Source organism: Panthera leo, chromosome A3 (assembly GCF_018350215.1).
Source record: "Panthera leo isolate Ple1 chromosome A3, P.leo_Ple1_pat1.1, whole genome shotgun sequence".
Taxonomy (NCBI): Eukaryota; Metazoa; Chordata; class Mammalia; order Carnivora; family Felidae; genus Panthera; species Panthera leo.
The window spans coordinates 17,714,880-17,729,557 of NC_056681.1; the positions used below are offsets into that span (position 1 = coordinate 17,714,880).

The window sequence follows — 14,678 nt, forward strand, 5'->3', positions numbered from 1 at the left end:
CAGAAGTAAACATTTAAAAAAAAATTTAAAAAGGAAAAAGAAAGTGGCCCAGTTTCATTCTTTTGCATGTTGTCCAGTGTTCCCAACGCCATTTATCGAAGTCTTTTTTCCCATTGCATATTCTTTCCTCCTTTGTCAAAGATCAATTTACCACCTAATTGTGGGATTTTATCTGGGTTTTTATTCTGCTCCATTGACATGTGTCTATTTTTGTGCCAGTACTATATAGTTTTGATTCTTATAGCTTTGTAATACAACTTGAATCTGAAATTGTGATGTCTCCAGCTTTGCTTTTTTTTTTTTTTTTTTTTTTAAGATTGTTTGGCTGTCTGAGGTCTTTTATGGATCCATGCCAGTTTTAGTATTGTTTGTTATAGTGCTGTGAAAACTGCTGTTGTTTTGATAGGGATTGCATTAAATGTGTAGATTGCTTTGAGTAGTATGGACGTTTTAATAATATTTGTTCTTCTAATCCATGAGCAGGAAATATCTTTCTATTTCTGTCATCTTCAATTTCTGTCATCAGTGTTTTAAAGTTTCAGAGTACAGGTCTCAGGCCTTTTACCTCCTTGGTTAAGTTTGTTCCTAGGTATTTTATTATTTTTGGTGCAATTGTAAGTGGGGTTGTTTTCTTGTAAGTTTATTTATTTTGAGAGAGAGAGAGAGACAACGTGCACATGAGCAAGGGAGGGGCAGAGAGAGGGGGAGAGAGAGAAAATCCAAGCAGGCTCCACCATGTCAGTGCAGAGCCCAATGTGGGGCTTGAACTCATGAACTGTGAGATCCTGACCTGAGCCAAAATCAAGATCAGATGCTTAACCATCTGAGCCAGCCTGGTGGTGCCCTACTGGAGTTGATTTCTTAATTTTTCTTTCTGCTGCTTCATTATTAGTATTTAGAAATACAACAGTACACTGTACATTGATTTTATATCCTGTGACCTTAGTGAATTCATTTATTAGTTCTAGTAGTTTTTTGGTGAATTCTTTAGGCTTTTCTATATACTGTATCATGTCACCTTCCCATAGCTTAAGTTTTTTTTTTTTTATTGCTTGCCAACTTGGATGCCTATTTTTTTTTCTTGTCTGATTACTGTGGCTAGGATTTCCAGTGCTATGGTGAATAAAAGTGGTGACAGTGGACATCTTGTCTTGTTCCTGATCTTAGGGGAAAAATTCTGTTTTTCACCATTGTGTATGATGTTAACATAACAGCACTATTCTTATAGCTAACTGCTTGGAAAAAACACAGTGCCTGTCAGTAATAGAATGAGTAAATTGTAGAATAGTCATACAGTAAAATATTATATAGCAATGAGAATAAATGAAATGATGTTACATGTACACACTATGGTAGAGTCTCACAAATGTAAGGATGAAAAAAATAGACACACTAGTACATATTTATGATTCTGTCCGTATAAAAGTTCAAAGACAAACACTGTCTAATATATTACCAGTTAGGATATTGTATATCCTTGGGCGGGGGGATAAGTGATTGGGAGGGAGCATAGTGGGGCTTCCAAAGTGCTAGCAATGTTTTGGTTTGTAAATGTTGGTGTTGATTACATGGAAACACTTGTTTGGTAGAAATTTACCAAGAGGCTTATTTTTTTTAATGTATTTTCCTGCATGTATATATCAGTTAAAAATTTAAATTTAAAAAGAAAGAAAGAGTATATAGGTGAAATCAAAGTTAGGTTCATTGAGAAAACGTCAGGACTATCTCACATTGGGAAATATGTTAATGTAATTACCACATTAATCAATCCAAATAGAAGACTCAAAGCTGAATAGATGAATTAAGTCATTTGCTAGAATTAAAAACCCACTGATAATAAACTAAAAAAAAAATCTCATAAATCTATGAATAGAAATTAACTTTCTTAATCTGATAAGGGGCATCTCCAAAAATCAGACAACAAGCATCAGAATAAATGATGAAATTTATAAATGTTACCTTTAATACCAGGAAAAACTGAGGAAGAAATGCACCAGTGCTGTTTCTATCTAGCATGGTGTTAGAGGCAGCCAGTATGGTCAGGGAATTCTTTTTAAAGAAAAAAAGTATAATTACTGGAAAGGAAGGGGAAAAAAATTGCCACTCGCATGTACCATGATTGTCTAGAGAGAAAATATTACAGTATAAATTTACAGGTCTGTAATTGTAGCAAATTATAAATAATAAAGTGTTACATCAATGTTGTTAGATATCAGACCAGTATAAAAGTCATTTACTAAAATGATAGAAGCTGCAAAAGGAGACATATGTAATACCATTAATATAGGGTAGGCTTTTTTTTTTTTTTAGCAATAATATAGTTTTTATTTTTTTAATATTCATTTTTTTAACGTTTTTATTTTTGAGAAACAGGGAGAGAGAGAGAGTGAGAGCACATGCATGCATGGGGGAGCGGCATAGAGAGGGAGGGAGACCCAGAATCTGAAGCAGGCTCCAGACTCTGAGCTGTCAGCATGGAGCCTGACGCGGGGCTCGATCTCCTGAATCGCGGGATCATGACCTGAGCTGAAGTGGGACGCTTAACCAACTGAGCCACCCAGGTGCCCCAGTGTTTATTCATTTTTAAGAGAGAGAGCATGAATGAGAGAGGGGCAGAAAAGGAAGGGAGGACAGAAGATTGGAAGTGGGCTCCAAGCTGACAGCGCAAGCACAATGCGGGGCTCTGCCTCTGGAACCAGGAGATCATGACCTGAGCTGAAGTCAGACAGTCGTCTGACTGAGCCCCTGGGTGCCCCAATCATATAGTCTTTAAGCCTGCAAATCGGTGCTCTGGAATTCTTAGATACATACGTGTGGAAAGGAAACATGAGTGGCTGCGTGTAGTGTCTAAGGTGCCAGGATTTGGGGTGTATATTGTATTTCAACTTACACTTCTCCACGTGTGGTAAATCCTTCATTCTACAATTCCTTTGGGAGCTGAGCTCCTCCTTCCTTACTGGAGCATTGTGACTGACAGCCAAGCTGAAAGAGGCTCAGCCCCTATTTATCAGAAGACCCTTTGTGAATGGTCTCCGTGTCTCCTGACAGCTGCCAGGGAATGGTTTTCTTCTCCCTTCTCCTTGTTGATTCGTTGGGCAGAAGGGGCAGGATGGCGCACGCAAGGATGTGCAAAATGAGGAGAGAAGGCGTAAGCTCCGTGCTTCCCCTTGCCTGTTCCTGCTCCTCCTTTCAGGAGCTGAGTCTCTGCCCTGAAACAGGAAATCAGAATGTGCAGATGCCAAAGGCATGGCCCTGTGACCTAGCAAATGGAGGCAATAGGTCTCGGTTCCCTGTGAAAGTGCTAGACCTGCTACAAAGTTACCCAATGACATAGAACAACTCGAACCAAGAAAACAGGACATGGAGAATGTAGCGTTTATTTATATTTTCTGGATTATCTTTTGCTTTTGAATTTGGATAGATCACGTTGCTGAGTGTCACTGCCCTCATCTCCAAGAGAGCAAGTTCACCCTTTGATCTTTAAAGATCTTTCCTGCTCTGACAGTTTATGAATCTAACACTCAGGATCCTCAGAATCCCTTGGGGGAAGACAGGAGATGGACAGAAATATTTAGAGTGTTAGTTAGGATGACAAAGCCAGGTATCCAGTGAGAGGTACGACACTCTTGGGAGATCAGAAGAGGAAGATCCACTCCTGTCTGAGGAAACAGGAGGTCTGTAGGAAGAGACGATGCTACATTTAACCTATTTTTTTTCTATTTTCTAATTTTTCTAATTAGAGAGGCAATTTTTGCTCGTTACAGGAAATTTAGAAATCACAGAAGGTTGAAAGCAAGGAAAAACATTTATTCCACATATGCATCCTGCCAGCCAGCCAGCCAGCCAGCCAGCCATCCATCCAACGATTTGACTACCTATTATGTGCAGATTGTCTTTCTAGGCACCGGAGAGATCGCAGAAAAACAAATACGCAAAGTTCTTTTTCTTGTGCGATTCATTTTTCAGGCCAGGTTGAGTGAAGTCAGGGAAGTAAAGAATTCCATAAATTCCATGAGATAATTTCTGCAGGTGACAAGTGCCAGGAAAGTAAACAAAATGGTTGTGGTAGCGACGTGGTGGTCGGGGAGGGGGTTGGGTTGCGGTCGTGGGAGGCCTTTTTGATGAGACCTCACTCACGAACCCACCGCTCAGCATTAGCCACTAATTCCTGGTGGGTTTCCTTTCTCTGCATATTCCCTTTCGTGGATGCTTTTTGCTCACCCACCACTCCTCACACCCCCCGCCTTTTGAAAAGATGCTTCTTCGCAGCCCCCACTTCATTACTCTTTATAACTGGGACCTCCCCATGCATTGTCATAACGTTTGCAGTGAGAAAACTTGTTTCCCTAATTTTGAAAGAGATCAATAAAAACAAATTAAAACAGAGGATTAGAGGTGCCTTTTTGCCACATTATTTTTCTGAGAACAAAAGATGTAGTGATCTCATCGTTATGTCTCCAGAGGTCTCTAACCATAATATAAAGCCATTTAGTGCCGCTTAACATGGTAATAACTCACTGCTTTTCTGCCCTTACTCCGGGGGACCACAGGGAGGGAGAAAAAGCAGGTACATAAAGGGGTAGGGATGAGTGAGAAAAGCCCACATCTCCTCATTAGAAGAAACTATAAATTCTATCTGGCTTGGCAGTCCATTTTAAGATGGGACTTTTCTGGGAGAAAGCAGGAGAGGATCAGCACCATGGGGGACTGTGTGCCTCCCTAGAAAATGGGGAAATGAGATGGGGGGAGGGCGGTGAAGAGGAGGAAAGAAGCTAATGTTTGAAGACCAGGTGCTGCCTTTAGGAGTGTTTGCACCTTGGAAGAATCAAGAAAGGCTGCCCTGCTTTAGATTCCAAGCAATTGAAAGGGATAATCCCGTTGAGTAAGAGAGTCTTCCTCCAGGAGTCCCCGAGTTAACCAGAGGACTGTTGGATAGATGAGTTCAGGAAGCACACTACTTCTCTCTCTCAAGACTCTTGTGGGCTACATGAAACATTGTATATAAAACCTCTAGTTCAGTGAGAAAGACCAGGGTCTAGCATTGCAATTAGAAACATAGGCCCCAGGGGCACCTGGGAGTCTCAATAGGGCTTAGGTTGACTTGGGCTTAGGTGGTGATGTTGGAGTTCGTGAGTTCGAGCCCCGCATCTGGCCCTGTGCTGACAGCTTGGAGCCTGGAGCCTGCTTCAGCCTGTGTCACCCTCTCTCTCTGCCCCTCCCCTGCTTGTGCTCTGTCTCCCTCTCCCCCTCTCCCTCCCTTCCCCCTCTCTCTCTCTCAAAAATAAACATTAAAATTTTTTTTTAATTAAGAACAAACAAACAAAAAAGAAAAACATAGGCCCTGGAGTCAACACCACTGATTTCATATCCTAGCTGAGAACCCTCTCTGAGCACTTGTCTCCTCATCTGTAACATTAGCATTTTAATACCTACCTTATAGGCGGCTGTGAGGATGAAATGAGATGATTCAGGTACAGTGCTTAGTACAGAACCTAGAGTTTACATGGCAACCCTAAAAATTCTAACCTCTTCCTTTTGCAAATGAGCCAACCAAGTCCTAGAATAGAGTCACTAAAAGCATAGACTTAGACAAATCTGCATTTAAATGTCAGCTCTGCCATTTTGCTGGGTACATGATGTGGTTACTGCTTCTAGGCTCTCGGTGCTTTCCTCTATACAAGGGGACATTGAGACTTGTAACTGTGAGAAGTAAATGTGATTTAAGCCAAGTGCTTTGTCAAGTGCCTGATATGCAGAATTTAAAACTTTATGGGAAATGGATGAGCATTCACAAATTATGGTTGTCATGGTGGCCGTGACCATCATTCTGGGTGGAAGCTAGTGAATTACCAAATTAGGAGATTCATCTATTTAAGCAGAATACTATTGGGGCTCCTGGTGGCTCAGTCAATTAAGTGTCCGACTTCAGCTCAGGTCCAGATCTCATGGTTCGTGAGTTCGAGCCCTGCATCAGGCTCTGTGCTGAGAGCTCAGAGCCTGGAGCCTACTTCGGAATTTGTGTCTCTCTCTCTGCCCCTCCCCTGCTCACGGTCTGTCTGTCTCTCTCCCTCCTAAAAATAAACAAACATTAAAAAAATTTAAGCAGAATGGCATCAAGTAGGCTAAAAGCAGAGATGGTGAAGATCTGAAAAATATAATTGATAAACTCCAAGCTTGTTGGCAAATTAATATTAAGTAATTTTAATGTGTAGAACTGTGCACCCAAAAACAGAAAACACATTTTTGAGTGCATGCAAAATAATTGTAAAAATAGATTGTATTAGGTCATAAAAGAAGCCCAGTTAAATTCTAAAGAATCTGTATCAATACAGACTATGTCCCCCGCCTGTTCTATAATAAAATCCAACATAATAACTAAAGAACAGCTTTAAAAACCATGTGAGTTTGACAACTAAGCAACATATTACTAAATAGTATGGGTTAAAAAGGAAATCGTGAAGAATCATGAAGTGAATAATAATGAAAGCAGGGCGTGTCTCTGTTCTAGAACAGAGCTAAAACAACACTTTTTTTTTAATGTTTGTTTATTTTTGAGAGAGAGAGACAGAGTGTGAGCAGGGGAGGGGCAGAGAGAAAGGGAGACACAGAATCCAAAACAGGCTCCAGGCTCTGAGCTGTGAGCCCAGAGCCCAACATGGGGCTCGAACCCACAAACACTGAGATCATGACCTGAGCTGAAGTCCAACACTCAACTGACTGAGCCACCCAGGCGCCCAGACCTAAAACAACACTTAATAGAAAGTCTGGAGCTTTCAGTTCATTTGCTGGAAAACCAAAGTTAAAAACAAATGAGCTGGATATACAGATGGCAAAAAAAAAAAAAAAAAAAAAAAAAAAAAAAAAATCCATGAAAAGATGTTCAGCATCATTAGCCACGAGGGAAATGCAAATGAAAACCATGAGACATCACCATACACCTTTCTGAATGGCTCATCTGAACAGTAGTGAGAGCACCAAAGGCTGGTGAGAAGGTGAAGAAGCCGGATCTCTCCTACGCGACTCGTGGGAATATGAAACCGTCTACCTGCTGTAGAAAATACTTTGTCCGTTTGTAAAACTATAGATGAGCTTACCGTATGATCTGGCAATTGCACTCATGGGCATTTATCCCAGAGAAGTGAAAACGTATCAGCACAGAAATTTGCCCGTGAATGCCCATAGCAGATTTGTTCCTAATAACCCCAAATTGGAAACTACCCACATGTCCTTCAGTGGATGAATAATTAAGCAAACCATGGGCCACCCAGACCACGAAATACCATCTGACAACAAAGAAGAACAAACTATTGAGAGAGGCGACAAATGGGATGTAGTCAAGGGAATTACACTGAGTGAAAAAGGAAATCACAAAATGTTACATACTGGATAGTTTCATTGATACACCAGTCTTGAAATCGTAAACTGGTAGAAACACATCGGTGGCTGCCGGGGGGTTTCGGGCGGTGGGGAGGAGAAGGCGATCTGTCGAGAAAGGGGTAGCAGGAGGGAGCCTTATGCTGGAACAGTTCCGTACCTTAATTGCAGTGGTTTTTACATGAAGCCACACACTTGATAAAATGGCATAAAATCACACACACTCACGGATGAGTGCATTTACAAGTCTGAATAAACTCTGGATTTTGCCAACATCCATTTCCTATTTACGATATTGTACTAGAGTCACATGAGTTGTTAATTGAGGAGTGGCGAGATGAAGGGTACATAGGACTTTCCAGGCATTTCTTTGCAAGTTCTTATGAGTCTCTAATTATTTTAAATGTTAAAAAATGAGCTAAACATTCAACTTAATATCAGGAAAAAAAATAAGAAGAAGAAAATTGATAAAATAAGGATCAATATTAATTGAATGGAGAGGAGTTTAAAAGAACGGATGATGATTCTTTGAAAGGAATACTGAAAAAACAAAGCAGACCAATAAGAAACATGCGATAAACACAAATATTTTTCTAGAAAAAGAATATAATGAACTGTGTGCTATTAAATTTGAAACTTTACATTGTGTAGATAAAATTGGAGAAAGACATAAAAGGACAAAATTGGCATGAGGCGAAAGAGGACGTTGATACCGACCGATAAGATGAAAGAAAATGGAATGCTAGTCAAGGCCTTCCTCCTCAAAAAAGCCAGGCCCGCATGGTTAAAGAGTGAGTTCTACCAGCCCTTTAAAGAATACTTTAATTTGTGCTGTTTATTTTTGAAGATAAAATAATGTGTGGCTCCTTTTGTGAAGTTACTGGACTCTGGACACCAAAATAAGGTAAGAATATAAGTAAAGAAAAATATCGGCTCATTTCATATATAAATATATAGAAATTGTCTCCTAACACATATTAGCTAATGAACCCAAGACTGTTTTACAGAAATAATAATCAGATTCATATGGGGCTTATCCCAGGAGTGAACTTATCCCAATATTAGTGTAATTTACTACATTAATATACTAAAGGATAAAAATCACATGATGGTTTCGGTCTGTGAGACACGGAATTTAATAAAGTTGCTACCAATTTGTGATGATTTTGTTTAAACTGAGCAAAGTAGGAAAGGGAGACATTTTTAAACTGCCAGAGTTTACAAGCCTAAATCCTACAGCAAACATTATATTTAATATGGTGCAGTCCTTTCCAGATCAGGAAGACAAAAATGTCCACTATCACAGCTGCTATTTAACATAATGCTGGAGTTGTTGGCCCACAGTTTAAGGAAAGAAAAAGAAATAAGACATGTAAGGATTGTAAAGGAAGGAATAAAACTCATGATTTGTAGTTGATATGGTAATCCTCCCAGAAATCAGTGTGTGTGTGTGTGTGTGTGTGTACAGTGAGAAATAAGAGATTTCACCAAGGTTGCTAGATAGACTTACAAAAATTTATAGCAAGACTCTATACCAGCATTAATGAATTAGAAAATCTAATTTGAAGCAGTTGTAATACAAATTATCAAATATTTAGGATTTAGCTAGCCCAAGAACTACAAAAATCCCAATGGAGAAAAATTGAAAACTAATAAAAGACCTGAAAGAAGATCTGAATAAATGGAGAAACAGTCCATGCTCATGGATGGGATGATGCTATTACACAAATGGAATTTCTTCCCAAATTTACCCATAAATTTAACGCAGTGTCAATAAAAATAACCTGTTGGATGTTTAAGGGACTTGATAAACTTTCTGTAAAATGTGTATAGAGGAATAAAAATCCACAGTTAGCAGTCAGCACTGAGGTATTAAAAGAGAGGACTTGCCCTATCAGGTATAAATACATGGTATATACTCTAAAGCCATTTTGTGAAAACACTGTGGTATCCGAGCTATAACAGGCACATGGGCCAATAAAACACAAGTGTGAGCTCAGGAATCAACCCGTGTGTGTACAGCAACTTCGGGTCTGATAAAGGCAGCGCTACAGATCAACTAAACAGACTATTTGGTAAATGCTTCGGAGAAGAATTTTTTCACTATGTGGCGGAAAATGAAACTGAATCTCAACCTAATACCTCACACCAAGATAGTGGAGCCCAGAAGACCAAAGATGTCCCTGCGAGAGAGAAATCTATAAAGTTAGAAGGTTGAAAAACACTTTGTAACCCAGCTTTGCGCAAGGACTTCTCCAGATCCTGACTTTCCCTGGGAAGGGAGTGGAGGACAGAGAGACCCGTGCTGCGCGCCGTGCCCCCCAGCAGCCAAGCAGAGTCACAGCCCATGCAGCAGCTGGGCGGTGCCTGAAAACCATGCTGGGTGAAGTACCACACACTGAGCTAACACAGTACCATGTATCTAAATGAAAGCGGCACAGGCAACCGTATACGTTTTCTAAGAAGACAAAGTAAACACATTAGACTGGCTGTGGTTGAGGAGTGGGGAATGGGGAGGAAAGGGAATAAGGAAACAAAGTCAGGATAGGCTGGCTAGGTGTGCTCAAGTAACAACCCAAAATTCTCAGTGGCTTAACCCCAAACAGAAGTGCATGCCCCTCTCTCTCTGTCTCCTTCCTTCCTCCCTCTCTTCCTCCTCTCCCTCACTCTCCTCTCCTTCCTCCTCCCCGCACCTCCTTCCTTCCTCCCTTCCTCTTCTCCCTACCCCCCTCCTTCTCTCCCTCTCCCCCTCCCTCTCCTCTTCTCCCTCTCTCTCCCTCTCCTCTTCTCCCTCTCTCCCTCTCCTCTTCTCCCTCTCTCCCTCTCCTCTTCTCCCTCTCTCCCTCTCCCTCTCCCCTTCTCCCCCTCCCCTTCTCCCCCTCCCCTTCTCCCCCTCCCCTTCTCCCCCTCCCCTTCTCCCCCTCCCCTTCTCCCCCTCCCCTTCTCCCCCTCCCCTTCTCCCCCTCCCCCCCTCTCTTTCTCCTCTTCTCCCTCCTTCCCTCTCTCTCCCTCTCTGACCATGGGGATGACCAGAGGGTGACTCCTCCCTCAAGATTTCAGGATCCCAGGTTGAAAGAGGCTTCACTGCAATAGGTGCTTTGATGTAGGAGAAAGTGAGACAGACCAATCACACGTGGGGTTTAAGGATACCCCGAAGGGGCGCCTGGGTGGCTCAGTCGGTTAAACTAAGCGTCTGACTTCAGCTCAGGTAACCATCTCGCAGTCTGTGAGTTCGAGCCCCGCGTTGGGCTCTGTGCTGACCGCTCAGAGCCTGGAGCCTGTTTCAGATTCTGTGTCTCCCTCTCTCTCTGCCCCTCCCCGTTCATGCTCTGTCTCTCTCTGTCTCAAAAATAAATACACGTTAAAAAAAAATTTAAAAAAAGGTTACCCTGAAAGTGACATTTTCTTCTCACGTATCCCTGGGCAAAGTAAGTCCTGTGGACACACCTAACTTGAAAGAAACTGAAAAGTGTAACCTGACTGTATGCCTGGGATGTGGGAGATATGGTAGATGCTGTGTCCTTCATTTGGGAGAAAATTTTTAAATAAAATTATTTAAAATTTTTGTTGATTTCAGTGCATCAAAAATAACGAGTTTTTATTTATCACAGATCACCATGAACAGAATTAACAGGGGAAACAACCCAAAATATAAAAAGTCCTCCAAATGAGTATATAATTGAGCAAAGGATATGAAAGGGAGTTTACAAAGGTGAAAACTAAGGCTAATGGCTATTTGAAGAAATGACCAAGCCCATTAGTATTAGAGAAATGTAAATTAAAATAGTAATGGAAAAAATACTTGGTACCCCTCATATTGGCAAACTTTTTTTTTTTTTTTAACGGGGTAAGGCTAAATGTTGCCATGGATGTGAGTCCACAGGAACCTTTCCACACAGCTAAATTTGGAGTAGCTATTCTGGAAGCAATGGGAGGGCTTTGTTGAATTAAGTTTACATATACCCTAGAAGTCAGTGCTCCTGTTCCTAACAATGTATTCCCTGAAGAAATGTAAACAGATCTGGAAGGGGATATGTCTGAGGAGGTCTGCTGTAGCACAGTCTCTGATCGGGATGAATTAGAAACCAACCGTGTGTCCGTCAGTGAGGAGTAAATGGATAGACTGTGAAGCATGGGCGCAGTGTATGGTTGAGACTAACAGACACAGCCACGTGAACGGGTCTGAAGCAGTGTACTGAGTGATGCAAAGGTAGAGATAGAACATGTTCCAGCATACATAACTGTTGTGCACGCGTATACAGCATCACATGCATTTTGTAAGAGTTCATTCAAGCAAAGGAACATGTGAAACCTGCAGTGTGTGCTTATGGAGAAAGGCACGGAGAGTGAGGAGTGTGGAGAACAAAATATAAAAATGAGCAGAACAGTAGTTGAGGGTTGTATTTCTTATTGCTGCTTTAACAGATCAACACAGAGTCAATTGCTTAAACCAACATGTATTTATTATCCCAGAGGTCAGAAGTCTGAACTAGGTCTAGAGGCACCTGGGTGGCTCAGTCACTTAGGCAGCTGACGCTTGGTTGGGCTCAGGTCATGATCTCAGGGTTCATGAGTTCGAGCTCTGCATCGGGCTCTGCACGGAGCCTGCCTGGGATTCTCTCTGTCTCTGTCTCTGTCTCTCTCTGTCTCTGTCTCTGTCTCTCTCTGTCTCTGTCTCTCTCTCTCTCTCTCTGTCTCTCTCTCTCTTCCTGTCTCCCTCTGCCCCTCCCTGGCTCACTCTCTCTCTCTCTCAAAATAAATGAAAAAAATATTTAAAGTAGCTCTGTAGGTCTGTGTTCCTTCTGTAGTTTTTGGAGGAGAAGCTGCTCCCTTCCCTTTTCTGATTTCTAGAGGCTTTCTGCATTCCTTGCCTTGTGAACCCTTCCTCTGTTTTCAAAGGCAGCAAGATAGCATTACCCGTCCTCCTCTCTGACCTGCTTCTCTCTTATATGTACTCTCGTGAGTTCATGGAGGCCACTCAGAAAATCCATGATAACCTTCCTTAATTTCAAAATCCTTAATTTAATTGCATCCACAACTGTTTCCTTTGCCATGAAAAATAATATATTCCCAGGTTCCAGGTATTAGGACATGGACATCTTTGGGGAGAAGGGAATTATCTTGCCTGTCACAGCAGTTTGGGCTTGGTGCATAGGAGAGCAGGGTGTGTGGAGGGCTGTGCTCTGAACCAACACTGGGCAGGTGAGGGCAGGAGTGACTCATCTGGCCAGAGTAGTTGTTAGATCAGAAAGTTCATATTGAGATTGAGAAGAACTTCAGATGAAGTCCCTGTGAGACTTCTGCCCCTCTTTCCCAGGGACACAGCATATAATAGCCCAAAACCAGGTAGAGCAGGCAAGTACCCACCCCTTGTGGTCTCAGCAGAATCGTCTGGCTGCCCTGAGACCTGACTCAAAATTAGACTGTCCTCCCATCAGGGGACCAGGCCTGTGTGATGTGAACAAGTGCTGACTGGTCCTCATGTGAATGGGAACATAAAGTGATACTGATCTGTGATACTGGGTTATCATTTCCCCCCACCCCCACTTTCCTACTGTAGGAGGACTGGAACACTGATCTTGGGCTTGCCCTACATGACTTGCTTTGGCCAATATAGAATTAGTGGATGTGACATGAGGGAGGCCTTACCAGCTCTTGCATGGCTTGTCTTGGCTCTGATGCATCCATCAGGGAAACAACATACCCTGAGCAGCTGCTGTCGCTTCATCTTGGGCCCTAGAATAAACACACAGGAGGCAGATCTGAGCACAAGGCACAGCCTGGAGCCAAGCCGCCTGGCTGAGCCCAGCCTGGATCAAACAGGCAGATGCATGAGGTCATGGATAAATGCTTGTTGTCAGCCAGTGACTCTGGGGGCCATTTGTTACACAGCAATACCCTATTAACATATGAGCACTGTAATTTTTTTTCAACCGCAGATGACTCCTAGGAGGTAGGTGTCCTGAGCTCCACTTTACATATTATAAAACCAGGTTCAGAAAGGGTTCAAATTATTTGTTTGAAGTCACACAGTTTGTAAACAAATTGTGGTGGTCAGGAGAGAGAAAGTGTGAAACATCAGGCCCGTGAGCAAAGCTCTTTGCAGTTGGAGGAGAGATGTGAAGTGGAGAGGGGCTGGTGACTGGTGACCCTGCCCATCACATTTTGCAGAGGGCAGCCTTGAAGGGTAAGTCAAAGTTGAAAGTCAAGGGGAGGGATAGTGACCTCCTCACAGTTCTGATGGGAAGGATAATCCTTTGCTGGCTGTGTGAGAGCCTGTGCTTGGAGTGTGGCTTACAGTGTCATGGCCACGGGCCACCGCTGTTACAGCGGTCAGCCAGGAAATACGGACTGTGCCCGGTAGGCCAGCATCTTTGCCGAGAGGTGCTCTCAGTGAGTGGGGGTGCTCCACCAGTGAGGGAGGCAGGCAGCCAGCCAGGTAAATGGGTCTTCCAGCTACTGCCCCGTCGTGCTCCCTCTTCTACTAGCGTTTTCTTGGTGGTGCTTTGCTCCAAAGTGATTGGAATAGACAGCTTTTGCTTTGTCGTATGCCCTTTCTCAATGCCTACGTAAGTCCCAAATGAGACCCGGCAGAGAATGAACCTCCTTCAACTGACAGTGGTTTTTGTTTGAAAATTTTCCTTCAATTTAATTCTCCTCTTGTACATTTCAAAGAATAAAGCCTTGGACATCATAAAAAAAGCTTGGTAGGCATTTCTGGGCCTGCTGACACAGCAGGCCTCTTCAAGGCCCAGCAGCCCTGAGTAGTGTCTATAGATTAATGCTATTCCGTAGGAGATCAAGAATGTCCTGGGGTGGGGGTTTCTCAGCTGGGAGCAGCCTTGGCTTTTTGAAAAGTCCCAAATCTGAATAGAAAAAGTCAACCTGTCCAACTGCAAAGGAAGGTGGTAGTTCTGGGAGAGAGGGACTAACAGTGCATTCAGGAGATACTGCTTTTGTTGATTTGTTTTACCTATCCTAGAAACAATTTGATTTACATGTATCAGCATCACGTGATGGCATATTAGCTGCAGGGAAGACTGTTTCCTAATTCCAGTGCCCATTTCATTCATAGCCGCGCTGCTCGCCAAGGAGAAAAGGAGACATGCAGTGTTCAGAATGTTGAATGCCTCACCTGGACCCATCACTCAGTGGCTTTTGACCCTCAGAGATGCTTCAGATTTCCATCTTTCTCCAGCTTTTCCTATTATTTCCTCCCTTATTTTTTTTTAATTTTATTTATTTATTTTTGGAAATAGACCAGGTAGACTTGCCATGAATTCAGTGTGAACTGAAGTGAAGCC

General features: G+C 42.4%; 1 protein-coding gene across 3 annotated transcripts in view; it reads left to right on the forward strand.

Moving 5' to 3' along the window:
• The window catches only part of PTPRT (protein tyrosine phosphatase receptor type T), an 800,956-nt gene that overhangs the window by 356,929 nt on the left and 429,349 nt on the right, over window positions 1-14,678 (forward strand). The window lies entirely within an intron of this gene.